At 41.9% G+C, this 22322-nt stretch overlaps 1 protein-coding gene across 4 annotated transcripts in view; it reads left to right on the forward strand.

The window, feature by feature from the left end:
- The window catches only part of ATP10B (ATPase phospholipid transporting 10B (putative)), a 310708-nt gene that overhangs the window by 79272 nt on the left and 209114 nt on the right, over window positions 1-22322 (forward strand). The window lies entirely within an intron of this gene.

The following is a 22322-nucleotide window of genomic DNA, read 5'->3' on the forward strand; positions in this document are numbered from 1 at the left end:
TCTCCACATGTACTGCTGATGCTATTAACCAGACTGTCAGCAGAGCTGATGGGAAGATTTCTTTGCTAACTTATTTCCTTGGATGACTGATTCTTTGTACTCTATTAAATGTGGAATAAAAATCTGAGGAATTTTATGTATACATAGTGTGCATGAGTATTTTAAAACTCCCTTGTAAGGGTCATCAAGTTATGGTTCAGTGCTGCCTGTCAGTCTTCTTTTGGAAATAACTTTTGATATTTATATTGTATCCCTCAGCAGATCTCAAGCCACTTAACACATACTGCTGAAAAGCAGTTGTCTCTGGGGTAGACTAGTATTGTTATTTGGCATTGTAAAACAAAACATACAACAATGTATGGCAAGATATGGAGAATATTTGCCTAGTTTACACTACAGTAGAAATCTGAGGAGCCAGAACTAACCTTTCTCAAGAAGACCCAGTGAAATTTGAAGCTAGTTAATGCTCTCATTCTTGGGTTTAAAATGTTATATCTTTAAAGGCCATCTGTAGCCAGGACCCAACCTTTCTCTTCCAAAAGGAATTTCCTCCAGAAACCTCTCTGATTTTGGGCAGTAGATTCACTCAGGAAAGGTACCACCTATTGGATCAATGGCTGCATTTCTTCATAGCAATTTCAGTCTTCCAGTCATTTACTCACACAGACTGACCATCTTTAGCCTATGAAGTCTGCAAAGCCTGAGGTCGTGGGACTCTTTGTGGTAGCTATTTTTCCAAGATTATTGCATGACTGTTTCAGTGTATCATTTAAAAAGAAATGCTACTTGCATTAGGTCTTGGAAGCAGGAATGAGTTATAATTTCCAGTAGAGTCAGACTTGTCAGATAATACTAACTATAGTTGGAATTAGTTATGTGCTCAGTAAAGAGTTTGTCCAAATTGCTTATGCTTCTACAAATGCAGCTATTCTTTGAGTCCTTTTCATCAGCTTTTCTGTATTCAAATGCTAGTAGCTATAAATCATTATCACTTGCTACTAAATTGCTTATTTTTTTTCTTTTCCTCCCCTCCTAATGTGTCTTTCTTGTCCCTACATTGCTTACAAAAGTACCTTATTGATGTTGTTCATATTGCAGCTATAACAAAGTAATTAGTTCAGTAGGATAAATTTTGAAAGTATCATGAGAAATTGGTTGCTCTAAATGGTTTTCTGAGAGGTGGATGAAGGGCACGGTTACACGTGCAATTAATGCACCTGAATTTTCTGCACCCTTGCATGCATCTGAATGTGTGCCTGTTGGAAGCAAATTTTGCTACTGACAGGAGCAGTTCAGTCTAGGGCTTCAGGGAGAGCTCCTGGCTCCCCCAGGAACGAGCCATGGGCTGGCAGGGGCCACAGGGGCTGATGCTGATCTCCATGGGGTAGGAGAGCTGTCCCAGCTGCTGGAATGGGTTCTGATCTCCTTGTGGTGGGCAGGCAGCATCCTGCCAAGCTGAGACAGCTTTCTCTGCCCCCTGTGGCCCCCTGCTGCCTAGGCTGGCTAAGAGAAATTTGCTTCTAGGTAGCATCTACACGTGCACTTAGGTGCATTAGTTTAATGCGTCAATTACTAGTACCTGTATCCACTGCACAGTAATTGCTGTGCACATGTAGACAGTGTTGCTTGACTGCACATTAAATTAGTCTAATGCATAGTTTCATAGGGTCAGAAGGGACCTAAATAGATCATCAGATCTGAGTGCAATGAGTGCTGGGGTCATAACACCCCAGCCAGATATCTGTCCAGCTTCCTCTTGAAGACCCCCAAATCCTCTTGAAGACCTCCAATGTGCCAAAAAGTGTCTCGTGTAGATCCAACCAAAGAGTCCCTACCACTTACCAGGTTTGGTGGCTATACAAGTAGGTTCAACGATGCATTTATGCCTAGTATGCAAACAGTGTAATTGCTCCTAGAGCTATCATGCAGAGGGCAAGTACACTTTCCATGTAGCCCCATGTTTTTGCATTTGACACATACCTGGTGAAGGGATGAGTTTTCAAGAGATTATCTTTAAATATAAGAAAGCTGTAGCTAAAGGGTTAAGTAATGTAAATTATAGCTCTGTGTTTCTTCTGTTTGTTGCAATCTAGAATGGTGACCTAGGTGCTGTTATGTGCCTTACTACATGTGAAATTTAAGTCTCTGAAACCCTATCTGTGGATGTACTGTGTTGGAAAGGTTAATATGAATTTTGAAACTGATGCATGCTTTAAGGCTTTTCATGTTACTACATTGAGCTCAGAGGTAAATTCATTGTGTTTTAGTACAATCCTTCAAACTTAAGGCTATACTGATTCTATTAAACTGTGTGTCATGGAAAGTTTTGTTTTTTTTTTCGGGACAGTGGTTTCTAATACCTGCAATAAGTAAATTCTACAGACTCTGTCATGTTTTATCTTACTTTTTTCTTGAATTCCTTACACATTACCATATATCATCTGAAAGGCAGTTAGTTTGTCCTCTATTGTCAAGCAAATTTCATATAATGGGGCATTCTGAAAAGAAGTAACAATACTTCTTGAAATAATACCTGTTTGAGGTCTATATTATATTTTCATATTTTTAAATGTCGTCCTACTGCTTTCTTTTTTTCTTGACCACAGTGATGAAGATGTTTGTAGAATTTCAGTTCCTCTTTGTAACCTTTTACCAATATGTTCTTCTTATAATTCCTAATGGCTGAAAAGGCCACCTATTAGGGAAATCACAACCATAGAGGTGAATTTGTTTTGTGATGCACTTATCAGCTACTCTTATAAACCTTTATTTTCCCAATGTATACACTTCTTTTCCCAACTATAATACTTTAAAACTGGCATATTCATATGAGCAAAAACAACTGTTCAGAGCACCTTTTAGACCTGAGTATCTACCCTGGAGAACAGCTGGCTAAGCTGTATGACAGAGAGGATGCCCAATATTTTAGCTGCTATTTCATAAATATTCTGTGTGCCCTGCTCAAAAATTTAATGTGAAATGCATTAAAACTTTGACTCATATCCTTATCCCTGTAAGCTGGGGAAAGGAAAACTCAATCAAATTTTTGTTGGTCGTTATCCTGTAAAATTGGAACAGTTGCTCCTGTTTTTGCCTATGCTGTCCAATAAGGTTTTCATAACATGCTGGCAGAATATGTTGACTTGCTAATGATCTGTGCCTATTAGAAACAGTTTTTTCCAACTGCCATAGGAAGAAGAATGGAATATAGGACATTATGAGGCCAAGTGTGAGCGATGTGATAGCAATTATAAGCAACATGCACAGAATAGATGGAATTGAAAAACAGCAACTGAGTAACTTGTTGAATAAAGGTCACTAACTATATTTACCCAGAAATAGTTTCCTTAAAAAAATATCAGTTTGATGCTCAGTATCATGCTAATGGCTGTTCTGCACTAATGAAAAAAATATTTCTAAAGGCTTCTATTGTCCCATGATGCTATCATTCTTTCTCCTCACTATGTATTTTAGCTATGGTGTGCACTCTACCTGCAGTTCCTAAGATAAGCTTGATCAATCTATTTCTATTTTTTTTTAAAGCAAAGCACTCCCTCCTGTGTGCACACCCCTCTCTGAGAGCTTTGTCAGTGATATAATCTCCAGTTCAAATTCATCAACTTTTGAGAAGCTGTCTAATTCCCAAGTGAAGGCCAGTTAGTGTCCAGGCTTTGGTTCACCTTGTAGCCACTGCACTAGGAAAGATGGGGTTCCTCGCCATTAGACAGACATTTGCTGTTGGGTTCGGGGGGTTGGGGGACTGAGCTCCAGTTTGGAGCAGTTGTGTGTCTACAGCCACTCTCCCCTAGCTCCCCTCATCCCCTCTTGCAGCTCCAGTACTGTCTCCAGAATGGGAGAGGGGGAAAGGAAACAGGGAGCTCAGTCTGGGGTTTGTCCAGCCTGCACTGGAGGGTGGGGTGGATGGATTGGAGTCCAGTCCTGCTCCCAGCCTATGCTGACACAAGATAATGAAGGCACTCCACTTTGGAGCACCTTCATCTGAACCCTCGTGTAATGAAGGTTGAGATCATCATACGACTGGACATTTTTAAAGCACTCTGTAGCTATGCTTTTCTATAAGGACACACTTCAGGGGCCCAATCATGCAATAAATGGTCATTTCTGTCTGTGCCCTGTGCAATGTTCCCTCTAAGGGGCAGCTGTCCGTGAGTGTGCTGCCTCGGTCGGTGAGCACGCCGCCTCGGTCCGGCGTGGGACACTTACTGAAGGGGGCTGGGGCCAGGGGCCGGAGATTGGAGCTGGGAGCCGGGGGCCAGGGGCTGGGGCCGGAGCCTGGCACGGGCTCTGCCGGCTCCGGGGCAGTGCTCGCTCCCCCGCATTAGGGCCGGGCACTGCAGCTCTCCCCCGGCGCTGGCGGAGCCTGCGCCAGCCGCCCGCCCCAGCCTCCATCCCTGCCTTGCCTCAGCTCGGGGAGGAGCCGCTGCCTGCCCCGTGAGGCTCCGGGACACTGTGGGACACACGCCCGGAGGCCATGCCGGGGAGCAGAGCAGTATCCCGGAGCCGGCAGGCAGCGGCTCCTCCCCGAGCTGAGGCAAGGCAGGGATGGAGGCTGAGGCGACTGGCTGGCGCAGAGCTGCACTGCCCGGCCCTGATGCGGGGGAGCGAGCACTTCCCGGAGCCGGCGGAGCGTCTCCCGGGGCGCGGCCGTGAAAAGGCTGTGCGCAGCCGCGCGCGCACCTAGCTTAGCGGGAACCTTGGCCCTGTGGTACGGCACATCTGTCCTTGGTTAACCTTTCTTTTCCTTTGCCATATTCCTCTTTCCCTTATTAGAGTTCTCAGCTTGGCCTGTATTCTCCTTTCAAGACCTTTTCTGTAGGTGAGAAGAAAAGTGCCATCAGTAATGTAGAAAGCAGGAGTAAAACTGGCACAAGAGAGGAGCAAGTTGAGCCATATACAGACATCAGACCAGTAGATCCCCGTGTGTGCAGGGTTTATAAGAGCTTACACTAGCCTATACTTACCTAGTTCTTGCATCAGACAGCAACTGCGACCGCCAAGCCACCAGAGCACATGCACATGTGCTTCCAGCAGCCCCATACAGCTCCAGTCAGCACCTTGAAATACAGCCTGGGAAGACATCAGCTGCTGAAGCTAGCAAAAGGCATGGGGATGTCCACACCTGCCCTCTGCCAGACAAGCAGGACAAGTCTTCCTTCAGTTGGGAGTGTTCATGGTACTCTGCAAACAGAAAGGGATGGTTTTGGCACTACAGAGGAGCTATGAGTTTTGCCAACAGAATTTGAAATTAAACAGAGAGCCAACAGAGCATCCTAGTATAGGCAGGAGTTGTGGGGGTTTGAAACAATCAGAGTGGGCTTGTTCTAGCTCTGGATATAGAAAGACAGTACACTGCATGGGAAGAAGGATACTGAGGGATGTGCTTAATACCTCCAGAAATATCAGTGTTCCTGTGCAGAAATTCACAAACATACTCGCAGTCCCTTGCCCATAGCAAGAAGTGAATTAAGTCTTTTGCACTTTAGAGAACAATCTTTAGCACACTTGTAGGTGCAATTAGGCTCTGCATTCACAGAGGACTGGGATGCTTACAAAGATGATAAGAGAGAGCTGTACAACTAAACAAGAGATGGCAGATGCTCTGGTTATAAATCATAAGAGTCCTTTTGGGGACTTTAAATAGGGACGAAGTTTGGCTGGATGCAGATATATTAAAAATCAAATAGCTCTATGCTTACAGTGATGTCTGTGAGAGCTGGATGCATAGATTATGGGCAATACCTGGCCCATAGGAGATAAAAATTCAAGTAGGAGCGAATTTGTATCTGCACAGCACATATGGGACAGATTTTTCCCTTATTCCATATGCAGATCTTGCATTGATTTCAGTGTCTGACTTGTATAGGAGTTTCACTCACTAAACCCTTGCAGAATACATGCTAGAGTGGAGAGAGAAATTTTACCATTTAAATATAAATACAAATGGATTAATGTATGAGAAGAGAGGTCTTCCATGTTGCTGGGTTTTTGGTTGTAGTCATGTTGGTCTAAGGACATAGGTCTCAGACCAGCAGAGACTCCCTATGCCTGAATAAGGGTGACTGCACCCAAAAGCTTGCCTAAAGCTTTTTTCCCAACTACTCAGTTGGTCTAATAAAAGATGTCACTCAAAGAACCTTGCCCGAGAAGAGAGAAGCACTTTGGCATATTATTTTGTGACTACTAAATGTGGGGATATGTAACACTGGATATTGAGATTAGACCCATTTGTCTGACAAAAGGAGGAAAAGACAAACAAAGCCCCCAAACTCAGTGCTTTGATATTGCCTGGATGCAGCTGAGAGCAAAATCTACCATAGTAATACAGAACAAAATGCATTGTGAAATGCTTCCATTTTTCATTAATCTAGTAAGAGATGGCCAACCAAGCTGTGGAAGGACAAACTTCCATTCAGCCAAACTCTTGCTCTTTTCTTTTGAGGACACAACACTAGCCTTATAATGCAGTGCATATGGCTTAATTTATGGATTTTGTGCAAGGTCTTTTGCAAAAGTTCCACTTCACAGATTCCTGCTTAAGCTGAAAGCATCAGATAGCCAAGGGAAGGCACAGAATGGATACAGAGGATAAAGACTGGCAAAAAAAAAATGGGAACAAGCAATTGCTTGTCAGAAAAGTGCTTCTAAATTGGAGAGAAGTATTAAGTAGGGCTCCCAAAGGGGTAGTCCTTGGGCACTAACGGTGTCCAATCTATATACATGACTGACAGGGAGAGTGAACTAGTTAGTTGCTGATGAAACTAAATTTAGAAGCACAGAAGCTCTGGAACAAACAATAAGAGAGACTTGAAAGGATTCCATCCTGAAGAATAACTGAGCTGGTATATACATTGAGCTTGAATGCAGAAAATGTGCACTAAATGCAAAAGAAAAAGTGTTCATTAAGTGGAAATAGTCAACTTGAACTGTGAACGAGTTAAATACAAGGTCTGTAATTTCTAAAAAAATCTATGGAGAAGCAAACAAACAGACACAGCAAAAATCACTATGACAGATTTATGCTCTAGTATTCTGTAAATGTAGGATGGGAGATACCTGAGTTCAGGCAATCCTATGCTATAGGAGATTTACACCCACATCCCCATACCCTAAGAGGGCTCTAACCAGTAAGTGAAGGCTACTCTGAGGATGGGGCAGTTTCTACTGCTTCTGTCAAACCTATTTCCCATTATGCATAAAACGATTTGAGGTTTAGGCACCTAGTTTCTAGTCTGGGTCCAGGTCTAAGTGATTGAGTCAGGAAAAATCCCCATGATAACATTTCCCAGTCCCATTCCTTAGCTGCTAAATAATGCTGTCTCCCTGAGCCACAAGTAACTCAAATCTGATTGTTGTAATACTTCATTCAGCCTCTGACAGTCCATAGGGGTCTTATGCACTTTTACCTACATATAGCCCATTGTTCTGCAGAGCCCTTATTATCTTGCATATAGTGGTAGCACTGTGGAAAGCCAGGTGAGGACTCTAAGGAGATGGTTGTATGCTGAAGGGAAGCATTTTGTTTCTGTTGCTAGCACAGTTATAATTTATTGTCCTGTCTGTCTTGGCAGTCAGGTTGGACAGTTTCCTGGCTGTGTCTGATGCGGGTTAATCATGGCTAGTGGGAGTGAGGACGACTGAATTACAGCAGACAGCCTGGAGAATTACAAATCAATAGTAGCTTTGAATGATTTTATTTGATTCTAAAATGGATTGGCAAGGAGAGATTTTGGTCACAATTTAAATTGCCTCTTAGAATTGCATTTATTTAAGATTTAGGAGACTGTTAAATTTAACAAGGTACAATTAAATATCCGTTTATTAAGGGTGGATTTGTTGCTGATTAGTAGTTATGCATGAGGTGCATTTTTAATATTTGTTAATCCTAAATTAATGGTTTGGATAATCAATTGGCATTTAACTAGTTTAATCTCAAATAGAAAATAAAAGCATTTAATATCAAGGGTTTTTTTATAATGTTCCTGCCAATGTGGGATGCCAATCTTGAGCCCAGTTTTTTCTTTGCTAAATTTGTTTGAATGATTCCTGGGGTGAAAAGCTGCTGCAAACTGGCTCTTTAAGAATTCTCTTTACACACAGAGAATTCTTGTGTTCTGGAGTCATTGTTGTAGCTCGGATGTCTGGAGGCATAAGCATTTGCACCCTGGATAAACCCTGCTGCGGGGTGCGGTGAAGAGAGGTGCCACTGAATACAAGGGGAGGAGGAGATGCCAAGAGTCATGGGACAGTTGTGGTGAAAGGGAGTCTTGCCTTTTCTGAAGACTCAAAATCCTTAGCTGCTGCGGCATGGTCTGCTCACTGCAAAGCTTGTTGGTGTTATATAGCAGCAGCTTGGTGTCCATGCACACAACCAGTAGTAGGGTAGGACTGTTGTTGAGGCACAGCCTACCTGAGCTGCCACCATTGATCTTCCAAAAAATTTGGTATCCAGGGCTTATGTCCTGTATCTTACCCTATCACTGCAGATGTTGCTCCCCACAAGTAATGTAATGGGAATGGCTGGAAAGAAGGGTCAGAGTTGGAGCATCTCCCTGCTCCAGCTATTTCTAAGTATCAAAACAGCCAATCAAGCACAAAGTTAGAGAAGCGTGAAGGGAAACCTGAGAGCGACAAGACAAGATCTTAATCACACTCAAGTTTGCAGCAGCACCATGATGACTCGAATCTGTTTTTTCTTTAATCCTCACCCCCTATCCAAGTCTCTGCTGAGCACAGAGCCTCTGGACCAGAGAATATTGTTCATGGGTTTATTTCAATATGAGGCATCTGGGTTCTGAGCTTGAGACCATGAAACGTGTTGCCATTTGTTGTCAGTAAGACATACAGTAGAGAATTTTAACTATCAAAATAACATACACATGTATTCACCAGCATCTAAAGCCGCCTCTTTTTGCCAGGATGGTGTCATCTGTTTTGCTATACTATAGGGTTTTAAAGCTTGTTGGAAATGTTTGTATCCCTGCACAGAGTTCTCAGGTAATATCTGTTACACTGAGGTTATTGCCTACTCTTTTATATATAGATTTGTCCACTTACACACTTCCAGGGTATTCTCTATAGGGTAGACAAGTAAAACAGTCCTTAAAATTCCAACATGACTTTCTTTATACATTCAGTGTGAACTGAATCCCTAGTGCGAACCTCTGAATTAATCGGACAGGTGGGCTGCATATAGAATGAAAATTTGGCCCTAGGTCAGTAGTCTAATCTTAATGTCAGTACATTTGTATTCAGAGGAACAGGACAGAGGAACACATCTTCCATGATAATCCTAATTTTTACATTTCCATTTACATCTCTTCTTCATTAATGTAAACTTCATAAATTTGCAGTTGAAGTTTTGCAGGAATGATTCTGTTATGCTGAATCTTGTCTGAAAACTTTGTTTTTTAATTTAAAACATGTTTCTGAAATATGTGTTAGAAAACTGAGGTGATCTCACTTGAGCATTTTATATTAAATGAATATCTGGCCTAGAAATTCTATATTTGTAGTGTATTAGTCTTACCAATTATATGGATTAGTCCTGAGCCATGACTTCCCTTTATTAGTTAAGGCCCAGCTCTGTAATGTGGCTGACTGCCTTACTCTTTGAGTAACTACTATCACTCAACTGAAATAAAACTTACACAATATGGTTCTCTGTTGTTCAGACCTCTTTTTTATGCCTTATTGTATTCTTACCATTGAACTTGTGAGCTCCTGGCTTGTCTCTTCAGCCTTGAGAGCATTATAGATCCTACATTCTAGTGTCATGCGGACCCTCCCCTAGGGCACAGTTTCTGTTAATAAACACATGCAAACTTAAACAGCAACAACAAAATAGGGTCAGTTCCCTGACCAACAGGTTGCAGAAGTCCAGGAGATTTAGACTTTGCCTCCATCTCTCCAAGGCTTGCCACAGGAGCCAACCCTCCTTCTGTACACAGGAGGGGTTGTTAGTCTGTTCCCTTGACTGAAATAGCAGTCCAGATGGTTGTGTTTCCTTAATGGTCACTTTCTCTTTTTGTGTCCACATTTACCTCACTGAAAGCATGCTACCCAGGTTTTCCCAGACATCCCATGGGGAACTTCTCCAATATTGTGAAAATTATTGGATTGCCTGTAACCCTAGACAACCCCATATATAAGACTACCCAGAACTCTCTCACCCTGCTAGTTTCCCCCCAACCTTCCCAGGCTGTGGAAGTTCCTCTTCTGACATTTTTCTGTGGGATATTCCTGGTCAGGCCTCTTAGTTCCCTTGGCTTTCAGGTCTCTCCAGTCATTAAAAATGATAACAGAAAAACACCTCTTCAGGTTCTGGACTCCCATAGGCAAGTCCTGCAAGAATTGTCCTAGAACAGTGAAGAACCAGTGTCTAAGGACTAATTCTATGGAGAAAAACAAACATGTATCGAGGTCTAACAACTAGTGGGTGTGCTGTTAATGTTAATGGTCAACCCAGAACCCAGATGACTATATATGTCTGGAGTCAGTAGTCCCAATCAGTCTAAAATATCTTTTTTTTTATCTGAAGGTATGAGCCAGACTGTTCATCCTTCAAGGCTCAGTGTACTTTTGGGAACTATTTTCTCTGGAATGGTTATACCTGGCTGACCAAGTCAGCTGTTCCCAGCTATCTCAAACCGCTGGCTATTAGCACAAAACAATCATCAGGATAACTTTGTGGTTTCAACTTCAGCAACCCAGAAGCAGCCTTACATGAACTTATCTCCTGCTGCTCCAGCAAGGGACAAAGTTAAAATAAAATAAAATAAATTCAAACTAAAATATTTCTTTAAGCTGATCAGTAACTTTGACTTAACTACAATTTTCAGAAGTATTTTTATGTGGCAAGAAGGATCTGTAAGTGATCGGAGAAAACATAATAACTCTTTGCATAATTAAAAGGAAAAAAAACAGGTAGGGGATTTGTGACTTATGTCTTCAACTAAACCTTTTACCACCAAAAATAATGTAATTAAGTTAAAATTTTGTACTTACGTTTTTGTACTAATAACTTGGGGGAGATGTTTTAGGGAGGTGCATGTTGTAGGAATAATGAAGACGTTATCAATAAAATATCAGGTTAATATAAACCAGCTCCTTGTCATAACAAAAAAAATTAACCAAGCAGATTTGTGCCTTGATTTTGAACTGAAAGGAACAGTTTAAGGCTCTGATCCCTGCTGGTTCTTTTTTGCTGAACTTTTTTGAAATCAGTGATTTGTAATATTATTGATGTCTGGTTTGAAAAGAAACTAAATGCAGGCTTTTTAGCATGTCATGGTTAGAATAAAAAAATCCAAGATGAATAACTGTATTAGAAACTAAAGGACTTGTGCAGTTAAAACTACAAATATGAAGTCAAACTGCCCCCTAATGTACACCCCTTGTATGTGACTCTGCACACAATGCAGTACCATCCCTGAATTACAGCAGGAACAGGAACAGAAGATAAATCATGAAAACAAGAATTGATTGCACACATGCATGGCACAGAAGTATTTAATAGCCTGATAATAGCAGTCTTCAGCTGGGCAAAATGCCTTTAGGCTGGGTGAGTTATCTAGGAAAAGAACGTAGGAGTAACTCTATAAAAGAATTAACAAAACAATAATTTCAACATAAAAAAAATAACCCTACCACATGTAATCCTGCAAGCCCTCAAAAGAATGAAAGCAAATAATGATTTTCAATTCTGTTCTGATAGGCTTCCTAGGAAACTGTATCAGGGACCCCCTTCTTTATATACAATGCATATGTGATTTACAATTTGCATAGGTTTTGTCACATTTAAAATGTGATTTTACTTCCTTTTTAAGGAAATCAGGTCCCTCTGAGATGGAATATTTAGGACCAGATCTTCCACTCATGAGAATAAGCTTCATTTGAGTCAGGGATGCTATGTCAGTCTATGAGAAAAGCAAAACTGCTGAGGCAGAGTAGAAACGCAAACAGCATAAATCTTGCAGCAGCATGTCTGCTGTTGATCAAGGAACCCAAAGTGGCATCTCTTGCTCAGTGTGCCACAGACAGTTCAAAACACAAATTGACCCAATCAACCACTCACAGAAACCAAACCAACTAGTGATGTCATGGTCATCTTTGAATCCGAAGGACAAACAACAGCAACTTGTCAACTGAGTCTGTGTTCCATGGGACTTCCATTAGAGCCAATGGAAATCTCAGAGGAAACAAACTCCAAGATAAAAAACACTAAGAGAATAAAGAAATCTGTTAGGTGAACCTGCTTTCTGTTCACAGTAGCCACTGTCACATTCAACGTGCAGGTTATACTTCATGTCTCATTACTTTATATTGCACTTATTGTGAACACAGGGCCTTGAGCATGGAAAACGTGGCTTTTGGGCTGCGGTCATTCAGGCTAAATTTCAAAAAGTGATTGGGGAGTCCTCCTGGACAGCCTAGCCCCCTGCCCATATATTATCCCACAACTGGCTAATTGGGAAACAGTGTAACATAAAAGAAACTTTTTTTCCCCTATGAGTTTTGATGTTTCTTTCAAACCCAGCTGCTTGTCTTCTATGCAATAGAAAGCTTGAGTTAAGGCTCTTGAGTTATTCCACTTGAGCTAACCTAAGTGAAGTGAGAGCATCCACACTTAGATATAATATTACAGCTATAAAGAATAATTGGTAGCTGATGAAGAATTGTAACTAAGCTGTTTCAGTCCCACTGCATCACTAAGACTGGGGACAGAAGTTACACATAAACCAGTTTAAGTCATCAGAAACTGGTTTAAACCTGTAGCAGAACAGAAGCTCAGTAAACATAAGCTAGTTTCAAAGGCTAGGGGCAGCCATTCAAAAAGCCTGAGCCTGAATTGATTCAATCTTTGCAGGGTAGTCTAACCTGGCTAGGCTAAATCAGTTTTGTAATTGCACAGATATCCCAGAAATGCAGGCACATGCCTACAATGGCTCAGGCTACAAGCCCGGGAGCACTAGAGCAGCCTTCCCTTTCCCTACACAGTACTGAGCTGGGGGGGGATGGCCAGGCCCTGGCAGGACACTCTAATTAACCTCACAGGGAATGGATAACAGGGTTTATCACCCCATTAAGAAAACAGCAGAGGGACATAACCAGCTACCTGTGCCTGTTGATTTTACCTGTTGATTCAGCAGGACCATCACCAGCATGTGATCTTCTAGCTAATACACAGACACCTCTCCACAAGGCAGAGGGGAGGGGGGAAATCCTGCTTACCAGGGAGTAATGAGGGGAAGGGAGGGAATAGCCTGCAGTCTCTACAGCTGCAGCCAGGGATCAGAGGGGAAGGGCCAGCCCTGCTGTGGAGCAGAGATCCCTGTTCAGCCCAAAGAGCATGCCAGGATGCTGGGGGAGCCTGATTTCTCTTAAACCAGCAAGGGGTCTGAGACAGAAATTGCATAAACCAGTTTGAGCCAAACCAGTTAAATCTGATACTACATTCAACCAGGATTATCTCAAACCAGTTTCAGCCATTTTCAGACTGGTTTATGTGCACTGAACATCTGCTCTATTACAGGTTTAAACCAGTTTCTGATCACTTAAACTAGTTTATGTGTAATGTCTATCCCTAGCCAGAATGGCTGAACTGGTTTAAGATAAATCTGGTCGAATACAGTATCAGACTCAACTGATTTAGGTCAAACTGGTTTATGAAACTTCTGTCCCAGACCCCTTCCTGGTTCAAGTTAAATCACAGTCCCCCAGCATGCTTTCCAGCCCTGGGCTGGGCAATGCCATCTGCTCCAGCAGAGAAGGGTTGGGAGCGGCAGAGGCAGGGACAGTCTTACCCTTGGCAAACCTGGCTGGGGTCTGGGGCCAGGGATGGGGCAAAAACCTCCCTTCCCCAGAGTACAGAGCTTCCCTGCTGCTAAACTTACTAAAAGTTACTGCTGGCTGCAACTGTGGACTACAAATCCCAGAGGCACCTGGAAGCAGGAAGGGGAAGTGATGAGTAACCCTGCAGAGTCCTGCTTCTGTAATGCTGGACTGCAAATCCTAGGCAGCAGGAAGAGAAAGTGCCAGAGAGCCATGCTGTAGCACCCCCTGGCTTCTGGCCTGAGCCACTGCAGGCATGTGGCTGTATTTCCTGAATCAAAGGCAAATGCATGTCCACTTGTTTCTCAGTTTAATATTTGCAGTTTAGACTTGCCTGCAAAGACTGAATTGATTCAGCCTTGGGCTTTTTCACTGTCTGTACTTAACCTAAAGGTCTAGACAGATGTTACAACTGTATCAGTATCAAAGGATACTGATACAATGCAACTGTTACCTCTGTATGTTCTGTAGCGATACAGGTGTAACAAAACCACTCCAACTTTAACTCTGCTTCACTCAGAGTGAAATTGGGGTGATTTAACTCACTTGTATGGCTGAAGGATTATGCACATGTAATGGTTTACTGGTATCACCTGATCTATGGGTGCCTGGACATGAGCTGAAGGCTGATCCAACGTGCTGTAATTGCAGCATGTCAGAGTGGAGTAATCAAGTCTGCTGGAGCATGGTAATTACCATGTTCCCTCCATGTCGCAGGCATCAGCAAAATGGCAGTGGGAGCACTTTAACTAAAGCATGTTTGATGGGCTTTAGATAAAGCACCCCTGCCACCAATTTGAAGTGCAGGCATGCTGATAAACGAGATGCTGCAGGTTCTTTAATTAGAAAGGCTCTCAAAGCCACTCTAATTAAAACACACTCGCCCCCAGAGCTTAGGTAAAAATGCCTTGTGCTTCAAAGCAGCACCCACTGTTCTCCTCCCATGTAATGTGGTTAAATGTCTAATGTGGTATGTTTGTCCATAACCCCAGCAGCAGTCCATTTCTGACCCATGTTCCTAACAGGCCAGCTAGCTCAAGTTTGCAGCACCACTTTAAAGTTAAAGAGTTTTATTGGTGGACTGCAGATGAGTTAGGTTAAAACCCAATTTTTGTCTGGATGTAGTGAAGCAATGCAAGTAAGTCCTGGAGCCAGATCTTCAGGCAGGCCACAAGCAAAAGTGGCTAAGATCTTGTCCTTGGTCTTGCTTCTTCAAGACCATGTGATCTTGGGAAAATTATTTTTTCTGCATATGTCCTCTCTTTCCAGCTATTATTTATTGTCTGCTTTCCCTCTTTAGATTGTAGAAATTGTCCTCTCCAATCTGTCTATTCAGTGCCTCCAGCAATGGAGCCCTGAATTTGCTGAGGCCTTTAGGCACTGCCATAGCAGAAAATAGAAATGAAATAAGGAGATGTCAAGAAGTTTTATTTTGTGCTTCCTATTGTCCATCACACACAGTCTTTGAAAAAATGTATAGTTTTGCTGTACTAACCAGCATTTTGATACCCATCTGTAGTTTTCATCTGTAGTTTTATTTTATGTTACTTGTGACTCATCTGTATCTTAAGGATTAGGTCTATTTGACTACCAAAGGCAGGTCTCCACGTGCAGGGTCATGTGGTTTGTGGCGCCACAAACTGCAGACAGGGAATATGTGCACCAGTGCAGTGGCAAAATTTGCTACCAGGAAATCCCGAAAGCAAAAAAAAAATGCCAGAATAAAAAGTGGTGCAACATGTGCAAAAGAAGCACAAACAGAGGCCAGACCATTCAGAACAATGCTCGGTTGCCAACCAGGCCTCAATACTGCCCCTGATGCTACAGCATGCCACCAGATAAGACTGCTGGGGCTAGCACTTGTGCTGGTACCAGCCTCCTCTGTTGTATGCCTAGGGCATACAGTATGTTAAAAACAAGCAAGATCTTTTATCAGGGGGAAAAGGCAATACATCACGTTTATTAAAAATATAAAAATATTAAAGACATCACATACACACTCTCACACAGACAAACAGTTCTACAGATGCTAAGATATTACCAGTCTTTTAGTTGCTTGAGTCAACTTAGTGGCCAGCCAAGTTGAGCACAAGAGTGGGATCAGGTCTTCTCATTGGACTTGTACCAATGCTTCTCCAAAGCTTCTGTGTTTTTGCTCACCATTTATAGTAGTTGTCTCCCTTGCATGTCCATGGACCTTGTAGTAGTTTTTCTCTTTTTCTGCTGGTGTAGTTATGAAGTTGTTTTTCTCTCTTTCTGCTGTGTTGGGATGATTTCTGCTTTGGGGCAGATTCTTCTTACTCTGGGTTCTGCAGTCTTTAGCTGTTGAAACAAAGTGTCATTTTTGCATCCCTTAGCCTTGTCATAACAGAAGGCAACCTTTGGTCATTGAAGGATTACAGCAGAGTTGTAAACCTTGCTGTTTCTGTTCATTTTCCACTCTTTGCCTGACATAGACTGGATTCAGAATTCAGAGTTGCTTTTTTCAGGCTTCTTTTAGCATATTTTCTAATATGGTAACTTGTCTGTGAATCATGCAGTGATTTTTCAGTCACTCCACACTCACTCATCCATACATTCTAAATATTACAAAGACATTCTTATTTTGATAAAAGTAGAATAAATGCAAGTTAGTTAAAAAGCTAAGTGATATGACAATAGAATAATTATAAGTGGTTATGAAAAAACAAAATCAATTTTAGCTTGATACCCATACCCCTACTCCAGACAATTTGCTGTGCTCCAAAGCATATGGGCAGGGGCATATGATGGGACAAAAAGTAGCAGCATGAATTGTTGCTGCTGCTGTTTGTGCATCTATAACCTCATGCCCCTGCACATAGGGACCCGCTCCTAGTGTCTATCACCAAGCTGATGTGAAACACAATTTCAACGTGAAGCTGAAAATACTTTTTTCTTTTTTTTCCTACTTTTCACATGTTGGTATCATGTTCATTTTACCACCTATAGCTGTTGGAAGAAGAAACTGCAGATGAATTTGGCTGAGACAGGTAGAAAAACATCTGCTAGTCCTTTTAATAGCGCAGTTGTATTGCATCTCCTGCTGTTTTTCCCCTTTTTAACCACACTGCCTAAAGTGGTTCCACAAGATAATTAGATTAATGTGCAGGCGTTTTTGTCCTCATAGCTTCTAAAAGGCAGCAAAAGAGCTTCCCACAAGACACTTAGGATTTGGTTGGTATGTTTTGGTTAGAGACCACTAGACTCTATAATCAGAATATGTTACTGGGTTTTTTTGTGTTAATACATCTGTTCTCTTTCCAAAAACAAATCAAACTTGAATTGAGCTTTTTATTTTTTTATTTTTAAAAAGAGGAGGTGTGGGGTCGGAACCTCTAAAATGATCTTATATTAACATACAGCAAAAGCTTTATTATCTGGCACCCATGGGGAATGGGGGGTGACGGATAACCAAATATGTCAGTTACTTGAGAGGCCCAAGCCTCTTTGCCTGTTTGGGCTGCCACCCCTCCCACCGTGTCACCGCCCATCCCACCACGTCAGTGTGCCGAGGGACAAGGACGGGGGCCCCATGAAGGCTGCTAAGCCCTGGGCCATAGGGGCTCAGTGAAGCTGGAAATGCCACGGTGGGCGCTTCCGGTTTTGTTTTTGCCTTACAAGCCGGCATGCTGGTTAATAGAGCATGCTGGTTTGTAAGGAGCCAGATAGCGCAGCTTTTACTGTATTTTTACTGCATTCACTTCTCTGTATAAATACAGTTTTATATTAAAGAGTTATGAATTAGAAAGAGGAATGACTAGAACTCACAGAAAATGTCTTTTGATAGTGTGTTGGTATGAATTTTGCAACAGTAATGGGATTCTCCCTAAACCATAAGTTTAAGGGACACAATTATTGAATATTATTAGAATTGATGCACCAAGAGAGGGTAAACAGAGGACATAAAATTGAATGGTTAGATAGATAATGCAGAGGACTGACACAATTACCACTGAATGGATCCCAAAATATCCACATTGTTGTACCATAATGTGATGAGCATTAAGTAATGAAACCAGTGTCTTTGTTTTCATTTATAAAAATATGGCTCTTCATCCTTTTTTTAAATGTATTTTGTTGTTTCCATATGGTAAAGTGAAGATTAAGCCAGAGAGAGAGAAGTCTAGAATGTTAGTCCTTTGACTTCCATGTTCTTTGATACGGTCAAAGGAGGAATAATGTATTGTACACCAGAAAAAAATTAATCACTTAAATCAGGAATGGAATAACATGATTTATTTGTTCTTGATTAAGTGTTTAAAGGACAGCCAAGGAAAGAAATAGCCATCAAGAGGAAAACAATTATTCTGCTTATTCTAGGTAATCTACTTTTGCTTCTATTATATAACATGATTTACTTATTCTGTTGTGTAAAGAAAAAAGCTGAAGCCCTTTTGTTACTTAGTAAGTTGGATCAAGTTTGGAATTGACCAATGGTGGGGGCTGGGGGCTGGGTGGAAGTCTTGCCTCCAATGTTTTCATCTTATAGAATTAAAGCAGCACCAGATAGGCAGTAATATTCATGAATGGGTGGTCAGTGGACTTCCCTCCCCACCACCACTGCTACCAGCATGTTTATATAGCTTATATACAAACCTTGTCATTAACTGTTTGACTGGGTTTATTTCTCCAGGGTAAGGAAAGTAGTAGAACCCAAGTTAACATTAAATGAAAAAGATGCAAGGCTTAGTATTCCTCAGAGTTTTGAAGGAAGGAATCTGTAGATTTCTATGGGGAGAATTTAGAAGAGAAATAATTAAAATGTATAAGTGCTATTAAGAAAATAAGGGGTTCTCCTCCGTCCTTTTACTGTTGAACTTTGGGAAATGTGTGATGCAATAGAATGACCTTTCATTAGAAAGTGAAAAGAAGCTCACATGTTATGAGTAGTCTTCTCTTGATGTGCTACCATAGTACTATTTCATTAGACATGCAATTTTTTATACTTGTTAGATATGCAATATTTTATACTTGCATGTGTTAGTGCTAGGATTTTAGGTGAACTGTTCATTATGTCTCAGATGTTTCCTCCTTAGCTGGACAAAGCACAAAACTTTTCTCCGAGTTTCTCTAAAAGATGTCCCTTCCTTAGTCTAGACCATTTATTTATTACATCAGTCACATGATTAAGTAAAATCTAGCATTGTCACCTAGTTTCCAAATATTTTTATTATATTTTTTTTAAATTCTGAGGAATTTTAAACATCAGTGAGAATTTATTTTAAGTTGCTCAGACTTTCATAGGTACGGATTCAGTTTCTGAGGAAGATGATCATGACAATACTTAGACCTTAAATAGTGATGTTCGTGCCTACATCTCAAAGAACTTTCCAAATGAAGGTGGTAAATATAATTAATTCCATTAATTCAATACCAATTAATACCATTATGCAAATGTGGAAACTGTGGTATAGAAAGAGGATGTGATTAACTCTGTATCACAGAGTAGATCAGTGTCAGGATTATTACAAGCTCATTCACTGAGTAGAATACTATTGTCCTAGGCATTACACAAAGAAGAAAACTATTACCCTGGCTCAAAGAGCTGACAATCAATAGCATCCAGCTAATGTGACTCATTATCTAGTGTCCAGCATTGGGAATGCAGAGTTCAATAGACAGATTCGTATCAGGTAAAGTAATTTTCATTTTATTTAAGCTTGCGCTGTGACTGAATCCCAAGGCAGAGTCTTGATGTTCCAGTACAGCTCAGCATGTGTGGGGAGGGATGACCAAGAGGGAAAGATATGGTCTCTGGCTCATAGAACTTTCCAACCAAATAGTAAAAGGGACTATTTGCACTTCATTCAAAATAAAGTGATGAAAAGAGGGCTGCCAAGCTTCCCATGAGTCCAAAAATTTGGCAGTAGGGGAGCAGGAATTAATGTTGCCACCACTCCCCTAAATTGTTGGACCCATTGTGGGGCTCCCGGCAGGCTGAATGACCTGGCTCTGCAGGCTAGATCTGGCCTACAGGCTGGGAGTTCAGTGTCACTGCCATTATCCATCTGCTTTCTCCACATGAGTTTGTGGGACCTATAGCTCAAAAAGGTATTGCCTTAAATAGAAGCCTTTTGATGGCATCAACGATGAAACTAGAGTAACTTTGCCAATATTTTCCAACCTTGCTGGGCTACAAAAATTTAAGCACAGAAATTAGGGTTACGAAGAATCATAGAATCATAGAAAATTAGAGTTGGAAAGGACCTCAGGAAGTCATCTAGTCCAACTTCCTCCTCAAAGCAGGACCATTCCCAACTAGATCATTCCATTCAGGACTTTAAGTCAGGCCTTACAACCCTCCAAGGATGGAGATTCCACCACCTCTCCAGGTTACTCATTCCAGTGTTTCACCACCTTCATAGTGAAAATGTTTTTCCTAATATCCAACCTAAACTTCCCTTACTGCAACTTGAAACCATTGCTCCTTGTTCTGTCATCTGCCAGCACTATGAAGTCTATCTCTATCCTCTTTGGAACCATCCTTCACATAGTTAAAAGGCTGCTATTAAATCCCCCCTGTCTTTGCTTCTGCAGACTAAATAAGCAGTTCCCTCAGCCTCTCCTCAAAAAGTCATATGCACCAGCCCCCCTAACTATTTTCGTTGCCTTCCACTGCACTTTCTCCAACTTGTCCACATCCCTTCTGTAGTGGGGGATCCAAAACTGAACATGGGACTCCAGATGTTGCCTCACCAGTGCAGAATAGAGGGGAATAATCATTTCCCTCAGTCTGCTGCCAACACTCCTACTAATGCAGCCCAGTATGCCATTAGTCTTCTTGTAAACAGTGTGCCCTTGTTTCCTTATATCCAGCTTCTTGTCCATTGGAACCCCCAGGTCCTTTTTGGCAGAATTGCTGTGTAGCCAGATGGACCCAAGCCTGTAGCCATGCATGGGATTCTTCCATCCTTTGCTGAACCTCATGAGATTTATTTTTTGATCCAGCCAGTTTTCTATCCACCTCATCTACAGCCTGTTCGTCCAACCCATACTTTCTCAGCTTGCTTACAAGAATGCTGTGGTAGAACATATCAAAAGTCTTGCTAAAGTCAAGGTATATCCCATCCACTGCTTTCCCCGCATCCACAGAGCCAGTCATCATCATAGAAGGCAATCAGGTTGGTCAGGCATGACTTGCCTTTGGTGGATCCATGCTGACTGTTCCTGATCACTTTCTTCTTCTCCTAGTGCTTAGAAATGGATTCTTTGAGGACCTTATCTCAAAATTTTGAGGGACTGAGATGAGGCTAACTGTTCTGTAGCAACCTGGATCCTTCTTCTTCCCTTTCTTAAAGATGAGCACTATATTTGCTCTTTTCCAATCATTCAGGACATCCCCTAATCAACATGATTTTTCAAAGATAATGGCTAGAAGCTCTGTAATCACATTAGCTAACTCCCTCAGCATTCTCGAATGCACTGCATCTGGGCCCATGGACTTACACACATCAGCTTTTCTAAATAGCCCCAAACCTGTTCTTTCACCACTGCAGGCTGCTCATCTTCTCCCCAAGCTGTGCTGCCTGGTGCAGCAGTCTGGGAGGTGACCTTGCCTGTGAAGACCAAGGTAAAGAAGGCATTGAGCACTTCAGCCTTTTCTGCATCTTCTGTCACAAGGTTGCCTCCCCCATTCAGTAAGGAACCCACACTTTCCCTGACCCTCCTCTTGTTGCTGACATACTTGTAGAAACACTTCTTGTTACCCTTCACATCCCTTGTTAGCTGCAACTCCAATTTCTCTTTGGCCTTCATGATTTCTTATACTCCTCACTAGTCATCTTTCCAAGGTTCCACTTCTTATAAGCTTCCTTTTTGTGTTTAAGATCACCAAAGAGTTCTCTGCTAAACTGCCATATTTGCTATTCTTCCAGCACATCAGGGTGGTTTGTTCTTGTGCCCTCAGTAAAGTTTCTTTAAAATACAACCAGTTCTCCTGGATTCCGCTCCTCCTCAGACTGGCATCCCAGGGGAACATGCCCATGAGTTCCCTGAGTGAGTCGAAGTGTGCTTTTCTGAAATCCAGGGTCCATGCTCTGCTACTCTCCTTTCTTCCTTTTGTCAGGATCCTGAACTTAATCATCCTGTGGACACTGCTGCCCAAATTGCCATCAATTTCTACATCCCACACCAATTCATTTGTGTTTTTGAGCAGCAGGTCAAGAAGAGCATGGCCCCTAGTTGGCTGCTCCAGCACTTACACCAGAATGTTGTCCCCAACAGTCTCCAAAAATTTCCTGGATTGCCTGCGCACTGCTGTATTGCCCTCCCAGCACATATCAGGGTGATTGAAGTACTCCATGAGAACTAGAGCCTGTAATCTGGAAACTTCCACTAGTTGTCTGAAGAAAGCCTCATCTACCTCATCTTCCTGGTCTTATGGTCTGTAGCAGACACTCCCCATGACATAACCCTGGCTGCTTTCCCCTCTGAACTTCTGTTCTGCCTAC

Source organism: Alligator mississippiensis, chromosome 9 (genome assembly GCF_030867095.1).
Source record: "Alligator mississippiensis isolate rAllMis1 chromosome 9, rAllMis1, whole genome shotgun sequence".
Taxonomy (NCBI): Eukaryota; Metazoa; Chordata; order Crocodylia; family Alligatoridae; genus Alligator; species Alligator mississippiensis.